This window comes from Myxocyprinus asiaticus, chromosome 5 (assembly GCF_019703515.2).
Source record: "Myxocyprinus asiaticus isolate MX2 ecotype Aquarium Trade chromosome 5, UBuf_Myxa_2, whole genome shotgun sequence".
Lineage (NCBI taxonomy): Eukaryota > Metazoa > Chordata > Actinopteri > Cypriniformes > Catostomidae > Myxocyprinus > Myxocyprinus asiaticus.
The window spans coordinates 21753974-21762327 of NC_059348.1; positions in this window are offsets into that span (position 1 = coordinate 21753974).

Consider the following 8354-nt stretch of genomic DNA (forward strand, 5'->3'; position numbering starts at 1 on the left):
TTTGACAGTGCATTAAGTGTGTAGATGACATGAAGCAATGGTCTGAGGTTAGTTAAGTTAATAGCATTAACTATTTTAAGTTGTTATGACCGCAACAACTGCATAAGTTGAGCCAGAAATTCATTTTCACTCCAACTAATGCTCGTTTTGGCAGTGTTTACATTGCTTCTCCAGACCAGAAACAGAAAACAGGCCATTAGAATTATCATGGCGCCACCCAGTGGTTCCTCAGGGAAACTGTGGATAGGTTGCTGCTAGCTTTAGCACGTTAAACGCTAGCACAAGCCAGCCTCAGTTCAACACTTCTATCTCAAACAAAGTACGTATTCAAACAGTGTGGAATGATGGTAAAGCATTCAGCTTACATTTATAAGGTGCTGTCTTCACTGAAGTTTCACTAGTTTGTACATTCTCCATTATTTACAATTGTTTTGTCAGACCAGCAACGCAGCATGGTAACTCCACCCCTTCCGCTACGTATGGCAAGCCGAGAGCGATGAGTGCACAAAGTGTCCAAGATTCCACACTCCATTTTGACGGTTGAAAAAGTGCATCATCCGGGTACTTATAGTACACTTCTTTATGCTGCACCTTCAGTATTAACATACTGCTCACACTACTTACACTACAAAATGAGGTAGAATAGTGCAGAAGTGTGTGGTTTGGGACCACCTATTAACTTTTTCTCTTTTCTGTGACAGTTTATTTCCACAAATAATTCTGTGAATTTGCTTAATTCTGACCTGGAATGAACCATTTTTAGGATTATGTGCCATTTTGTATGTTGGGCTGTACTTGACTGTGACTTGTAAAACTGTGAATAATTTATTAAAGGTGCAATTTTCATTAGAATATGCAAGAGTACAATTGACCAACAAATACTACACAACTAAACAATGACTGCTTGCATTATTAAAAAACAAAACAAAAAACAATCTACTTGTCTTGTAATTCCATTATTTCAAATCAAATAATAAAATCCTATCCTATTGTTTTTGTGACAGACATTATTCATATGCGCTTATGATGTCAGCATTTTAATTTAAATTCCACTAATTCTTAATATAATGGTCTACACACACACACACACACAAACACACACACAATACTTCTATCCAACTTCTATCCAAACTTTTAGTCAGATTGTCTTGCAGACTGTATTCGGGTACATACATATATAGTATATGTATACAGTATATATATATATATTAGTCTACAAGACAATCAAAATCTAGAGTTATTTAGATCTCGACTATTTCACTCTGAGGTTGTCACAAGCCAGCAGGTGGGCAGAGTAAAACAAATTTATCTTGACATAAATGTAACTGCCACTGTACAAATTAAGCTAATCAATTCTTAAATATTTTAACGGTGAAAAATGAAATGTGTTTGATAAATACCAACAAGGTGTGAAATGACCCTTTGGTACTATTGAATTTCCATTAGTGTGTCTTATCTAAGGGATGTTTACACAAGATCCTCATGGAACTAGCACGCCTAGTTCTAAAATGTAATATTAAAGAGACATTCTTCTTCTCTTCTCTTCTCTTCTCTTCTCTTCTCTTCTCACATGAATACATAAAAAATAGTTTCAGATGGTATTCATACTATAGATTGTCATACCACAGGACATATTATAATAAATATAAAAATATTATTATTTATACAAATTATTTCTTTAAATACTTATCTACACAAACTTGTTTAAAGACTTCTGGAGTCAAATATCTGCCTCATAAATATCATGTTGGTGTACACAGCATGGAATTCCAGCTCTCACGCTACAGGTCCAGACCTTCATTCACACAATGGGAGGCCTTGGAACTGAATTGTCTATTGATTTCAGAGCTACCATGTGATCAAACACGTCTCTCATGGTAAGTCTATCTGCAACATTGTGGAATTACCATCTAATTAACTGAGGCACAAAGAATAGTCAAAGCTGAAAGTCACACAGGCTACTGAGATTACTTGTCCTCGACATTACTTGTGGCTTTGTTGTCTGATATGTAGAGTAGGCCTATTGTAGTAAATACTTTTAATGTTAAAACCATTGAAATTGTTGGTTGGCAGTTCATCAGGTAAATGTGGAATTGTCTTGAACTATTTTTGCAGCCCTGTTCAAATGCAATATTTACCTTAGTGTGTGCACATAGACTTAACTCTCTTGACCATTAAGCATTGCCTTAGCTTATATTGACCAGCAGATGTCAATATCACACAGTTATTAATTTGAACACTTTGAATTTTTTTTTTAAACTAGTTTAGGTTCCCTATTGAGCTGGCTAAAAGTCAATTAAAGTTACTTAATTAAACTGTTAAATTTAGCACCAGTTAGGGTAAGAAAAGCCATGTACAGACACTTCTATTCTTGCAGAAATTACATTACACAAAGATGGCTAATCTGACTGTTCGCCCAAAGAATTAATGGACTACTTAAAAATCATCATTAAAATATAGCCAGTCCTTAAAGACACACCATGTTCAAACTTAAAATAATAATGAACCCAAAAAGGAAAAAAACTCACATAATTTAGCCTACTCGTCTTTCTTTCTTCTGTGGTACACAAAAGGGGAAAATTTCAAGAATGAAGGCTTAATGGGCATAAATAAATCTGAAAAGTATCATAAAAGGACCGTTCAGTTCGGGCGTTATAAGTCTGATGAAGCCATACGATAACATTGTGTGATAAACAGATAAATATGTATGTAGTTTGTTGCTAAAATTATCCAAAAATGACATTTATATATCCCCTTGAAGTGTTCATGATGAAACGAAGTCCAATTCATGAGCCAATACCATCCCAAATGGAACAAGAATATTTTTTTATTACTTTTATTAAGAATAAGTATTTGCTGTTTTTTGGCTGAAGGAAGTGTCGTCTCAAACGCACGCGATGCATTGCTACTAGCTTTAGCAAGTTAGCCAAACCCAGTTCAACACTTAACACAAAAGTGTTCACATTCAGAGAAATATTGATGGGTCATTTGTTTATTTAAAATTTCTTTAAAAATAATTTTTATTCATGTCTTTTTCCACTAAATTATGCAATCTGAAAGACTAAATTGCTATATTTCAAATTGCATGTGTTAACATAGGCCTACAGTATATCCAGAATTGGGGAGGCTGCTGTTACAATTTGTCATTGCAAAAATGTACATTAGAAGAAGTTATTACATCATGCATACCTACCTCAAAGGCCACATGACAGGGACTTCTGCATACAATGCCATATTATGGTACTATCCTTAAAACCTTCATATTAAATGTAAAAAATAAAATAAAAAATAAAGTTTTGACTGATGGAACATATAGTAAATAAATAAATGATTACAGAAACAAATGGTTTGTCTAAATTGTTCAAGTAGTCTTGTACAGTTGTGCTCAAAAGTTTGCATACCCTGGCAGAAATTGCGAAATTTTGGCATTGATTTTGAAAATATGACTGATCATGCAAAAAAACTGTCTTTTATTTAAGGATAGTGATCATATGAAGCCATTTATTATCACATAGTTTTTGGCTCCTTTTTAAATCATAATGATAACAGAAATCACCCAAATGGCCCTGATCAAAAGTTTACATACCCTTGAATGTAAATGGAAATCACATTAGATCAGTAAAAGAAGCTGTCATAACCACTCAATGATTATTTAAAGTGATGTATACCTATGTAGCCTACTGTGCAAAAGTTTTAGGCACTTGTGAAAAAATGTTCATAGTGAGGATGTCTTCCAAATTAATGCCATAAACAGTTTTTATCATACAAAGTCCGGTAAACAAAAAAATCTAAATCAATATTTGGTGCGACAACCTTTGCCTTCAAAACAGCCCCAATTCTCCTATGTAGCTACACCTGGACACAGTTTTTCTTGGTTGTTGGCAGATAGGATGTTCCAAGCTTCTTGGAGAACTCACCACAGATCTTTTATCTAACTATTTGAAGACAAATGTTTTTGTGAAAAATATAATGCGCCTTAGACTTTTATAATCTTTACATTTTTCATTCATGGCACTAATGCAAAGCTAAATGCTGCAGTAAAGGTGGTCATAATATTCACCTGTTATCCTCTGCTATTGTATTTTATTATGAAGTTTGTTTTCTTTTGATCTTTTATTGATCTTTTCTATTCCAGTTACCAAACTAATGGAGGTTTTTCTATGCAGCATGCTTAAGCAATTGCAAAAGAAAGTAGATAGGCTACACAAAGCGTTATTAAGTCACTGGAAATGTTCTGAAATACTAGTCATAGCAAAATCTTACCTTCCGTTCTCTTCTTTTTAAATAATGTCCAAAATATTCCCTTGAACTGTTTTCTTGGCCACTTTTGAAGGTGCTTTTTGGCAGGGTAAAGAGAGCACGCACGCTCATGTTTGCCAGATTGTGCAAATTAAGTGGAAATCTGGCAGAAATTTCCAGACTGTATAAGTGTAGGCTAAAGCTCTGATTGGGGTATTACATCTCTTGATACCGGGCAACCCCAAACATGTTAAATCTACATAGGCGTCTTCACACAGCAGAGTTAAGCCTGCTCTGAGCCTGCTCAAAATTCTGTGTAAAGATGCAAAAGCCAGACAAAATTAAGCCTGCTCTGACCCACCTCAGCCCCTAGAATCAAAGGCAGTTCTGAGGCTGCTTAAATTCTGTGTAAATGAAATGTGGAATCAGAGCAGACATAAACTTTGTTGTTGTTGTTATGATAGAGCATATATTTCATAATTTAGATTCATATTTGAAAGAATAACTTCATATTTTCAGTCGTTCCATGTTTCTGTTTTCATAATTTTATATTTAAAACTTTAATCTCATGACATTATTGATGCAGTTGTTATTGCTGTGTAAATACATTTATGCCTGCTCTGAGCAGCATTAAACAGTCTGTGTAAATGCACCTAAATGCCACTTTTGATGCAGCTTCTGTGCCACCTTTGCAGTGTAAAGATGGCCCATGACTCTTGGGAATATTCCATTTTGATCAAAATTTAAAAGCTCACCTTACATATAAAAAAAAAAAGATTCCACTAATTCATAAATAATATTGTATATTTTTACAATCCTATGATGAACATAATTACAAACTGACAACTGTTGTTGTCCTAACTTCATAAGCATGTAATTCTGGTTCGGTTTGCTTTATCTCCCTAATGCAGCTGAGCACTCACATATGCACTCGTCCATAGACAACAAGTGTATATTTAGAGCGTATAGACCTTCCTCACTGTTACATCAAATTTCTCAGCCGCTGAGTTGACTAGAAGCACAATCTAGGGGTAGCTGAAAAGCTGAGATCCTCAGTTTTGATGATGTATAACATTTAATCATAAACCTATTTTGCTGATGATTTGTTTATCATACATTTTATCTGGTTATCATGCAACTGGACTGCATATTTTGTTCTGAACTTCTGAGACATAACATTGAGTAATTTACCCAAACAAGCTCACAGAGAAGTAAACAATGGCAAATTTTAAATAAAACAGCCTAAGGTAAGAGTAGGTATAGAGCTTGTGGCTATTTAGGGCTTACAGAAGCAGTAATAAGGGCAGACTTGAAACATTTATCTTTGATGTCTTACAGAGATCATATTTAACATTGTGATTCTTTTGATAAACATTCAAACTGTGGAACCACATAGTCACATTCCTATGACCGAGAGCTTTCATTGATATACAGGGTTGGGGAGTAACTGAATACATGTAAAGGGATTACGTATTTAAAATACAAAATATAAGTAACTGTATTCCACTACAGTTACAATTTAAATCATTAGTAATTATAATACAGTTACATTCAAAAAGTATTTTGATTACTGAAGAGATTACTTTGTATTTTATTGTCATTTGTTTCATTTAATATTTAGTCCCTTCAGATGGAAAACATTTATACATATAAATGATGTGATCCAAAGTGCATTTGAACAGCGGTGAAACACTTTCTTATGATGTGTTACATTCATACGAGCAGACAGAGAAGTAAGTTTGAAGTAAGTTTGGAGCAGAAGAAATAGAAATAAACCTTGTGTAAATTGTCAGCTTTACGCTAAGCTAAAATGCTATTTCTAGCCATTTTACATGCACATGTTACCAGGAACGATCATATTTTTTATCAAGAAAATTCACATTAGATCATAATTTCTTTTTTTCTAGTAAGACCTTCAATATTAGAGCAAAAATCGCATTCTTGATAATCATTTTTGTATTGTTTTCCTGTAAAAATATCTAAAAATCTTTAAAACAAAATCAATTAGATTTATCTTGTTTTAGAAACAACACTGCATGAGATATTTAGGTTTTTCAGATAATATATTTTTAATGTGTATTTTGTCTTACTGTACTGGCAGAGTTTTTATAGTCAAAACAAGTGAAAAAATCTACCAGTGCTGAAGAAGTAATCCAAAGTATTTAGAATATGTTACTGACCTTGAGTAATCTAACGGAACACGTTACAAATTACATTTTACAGCATGTATTCTGTAATCTGTAGTGGAATACATTTCAAAAGTAACCCTCCCAACCCTGTTGATATATGACATGTCTATTTAAGTGATATATGAAACACTTTCATATTTACATTTCTTTGCTCATTTGCACCACAAAGGTTGTCAGGTCTTATCTTATTTTATGTTACATAAATGCAAAAGTGATGGCATTCTATGAAAATGTCAGATTCTAAGCTTTCAAATAGTACCACACATGAGCGACATGTGTATCCAGGGACTTTTTTGTTATCACACACTGTAAAAAACGTCCTTAATTTGAACGTAAAAAACAAAAACGTAAATTGGTTAATGAGTAGTTACCGTGAAATACACGTAAATAAATTGTAATATGTTTAAAAATACAATACATGTAGTTTTATGGTAAATGTTATGGTAAAACATTTTTTTTTTAAATTGTAAAAAGTATGATTTTTCCATATAATTAACGGTTAAAATTTATATGTTTAACAAGAGGGTACATGCACTTTTTATGGTAAATTATTGTTAAAATTACGGTAAAAAAAAACAGTATTTGAGCATTCCCAGAATTCCCTGCGTGACCCATTACATTTCATTATATTTTATGGGAATAGTTATGTTTCTTATTTTTAATATCAGTTATGTACTTTGGGGTGTTCTGTGTTATATTTGATGTAGTTTAGTTCATGTTTATTGCATAATTTTTATTTCATATTGTAACGAGTAGGGGATGGGCAAGGAGGAGGCGGGAACCGGCTGAGCAGTCAACTAAACTTTTAATGACAAACTCAACTTAAACCAACATAAAACATAAGACACACACACAGCGGCCATGTGCGTCTCTCTCTCTCTTGAACTGGCACCTTCGGCTCCCCTTTATCTCACTCTCCCGCTGAGCAATTGACTCAGCGCCGGCTGTGCACCCTCACGGCCCGGCCACGCCCTCCTCCTCATCACACGTGTTATCCTGATGGTGGTAAGTGTTTGTGTGAGTGACACTGAGCACTGTCTCTGTATGTTTATTGGTCATTGCTCATGGAAGGGCCACTATTGATGAACTTCATGTCATCATGTGCCCTTCTGTGGTGATTAACAATACTGCACCGTAAAATATGCTGTAAAAACAACAGTTTTAAATTGTAAAATGTACAGGTTGTTCTGTAAAGATGTTTATATTTTTACTGTATTTTTTACATAATTATTCTGGCAACCACAGCTGCCAATTTTTTAGTTTTTTGTAAAAACAATGGGATTTGTTTTTTTACAATGCAATCTTGTAATCACAAAAGCTCCTGGCCCTGCCCACTGGGTCCACAGCGTTGAAGAGGGTGAAGTCTGTTATTTATCATGCGTAGAGAATAAATCATTATTATTATTATTATTATTTTTTTGCATGATCAGTTCTAAGTAATACATGACAGAGTTGATCTAAAGGAGATGGTAATGAGGGATGGCATCCCCACTCCCTCCTCAACTTGAGCCCTGACTCTGCCCCTACTGCCATGCAGGGCAAGCCGAGACCATTTAGTGAATGAATTATCCTAATGCTGCATTCATGTGCCATCGAATGTATCCCACTTCCCACTTCTGAAGTGGTAATTACGAGTATGTCACATTCATGTGTTTTGTTGTCGGTTGCCAGCCTGATAAGCATTACTCATGCAGCTTGCTGACAATAATGGTATTTTGGGCAAAAACATGCTATTTTCTTGGGGTAAAAATGTACAATATGCATCAAATGGTTGCCAGTATACATAAATGTACAGAATATAACCAAAACGGCAAGCGTAAACAACTAGCTGTATCAATAAAAATTCATAGAAGCTATCATTCACTAAAGAAACCATACTCTCCTCTGCCATGTTGAAGGTTTACATCTCCTCCCAACTTAAATTCA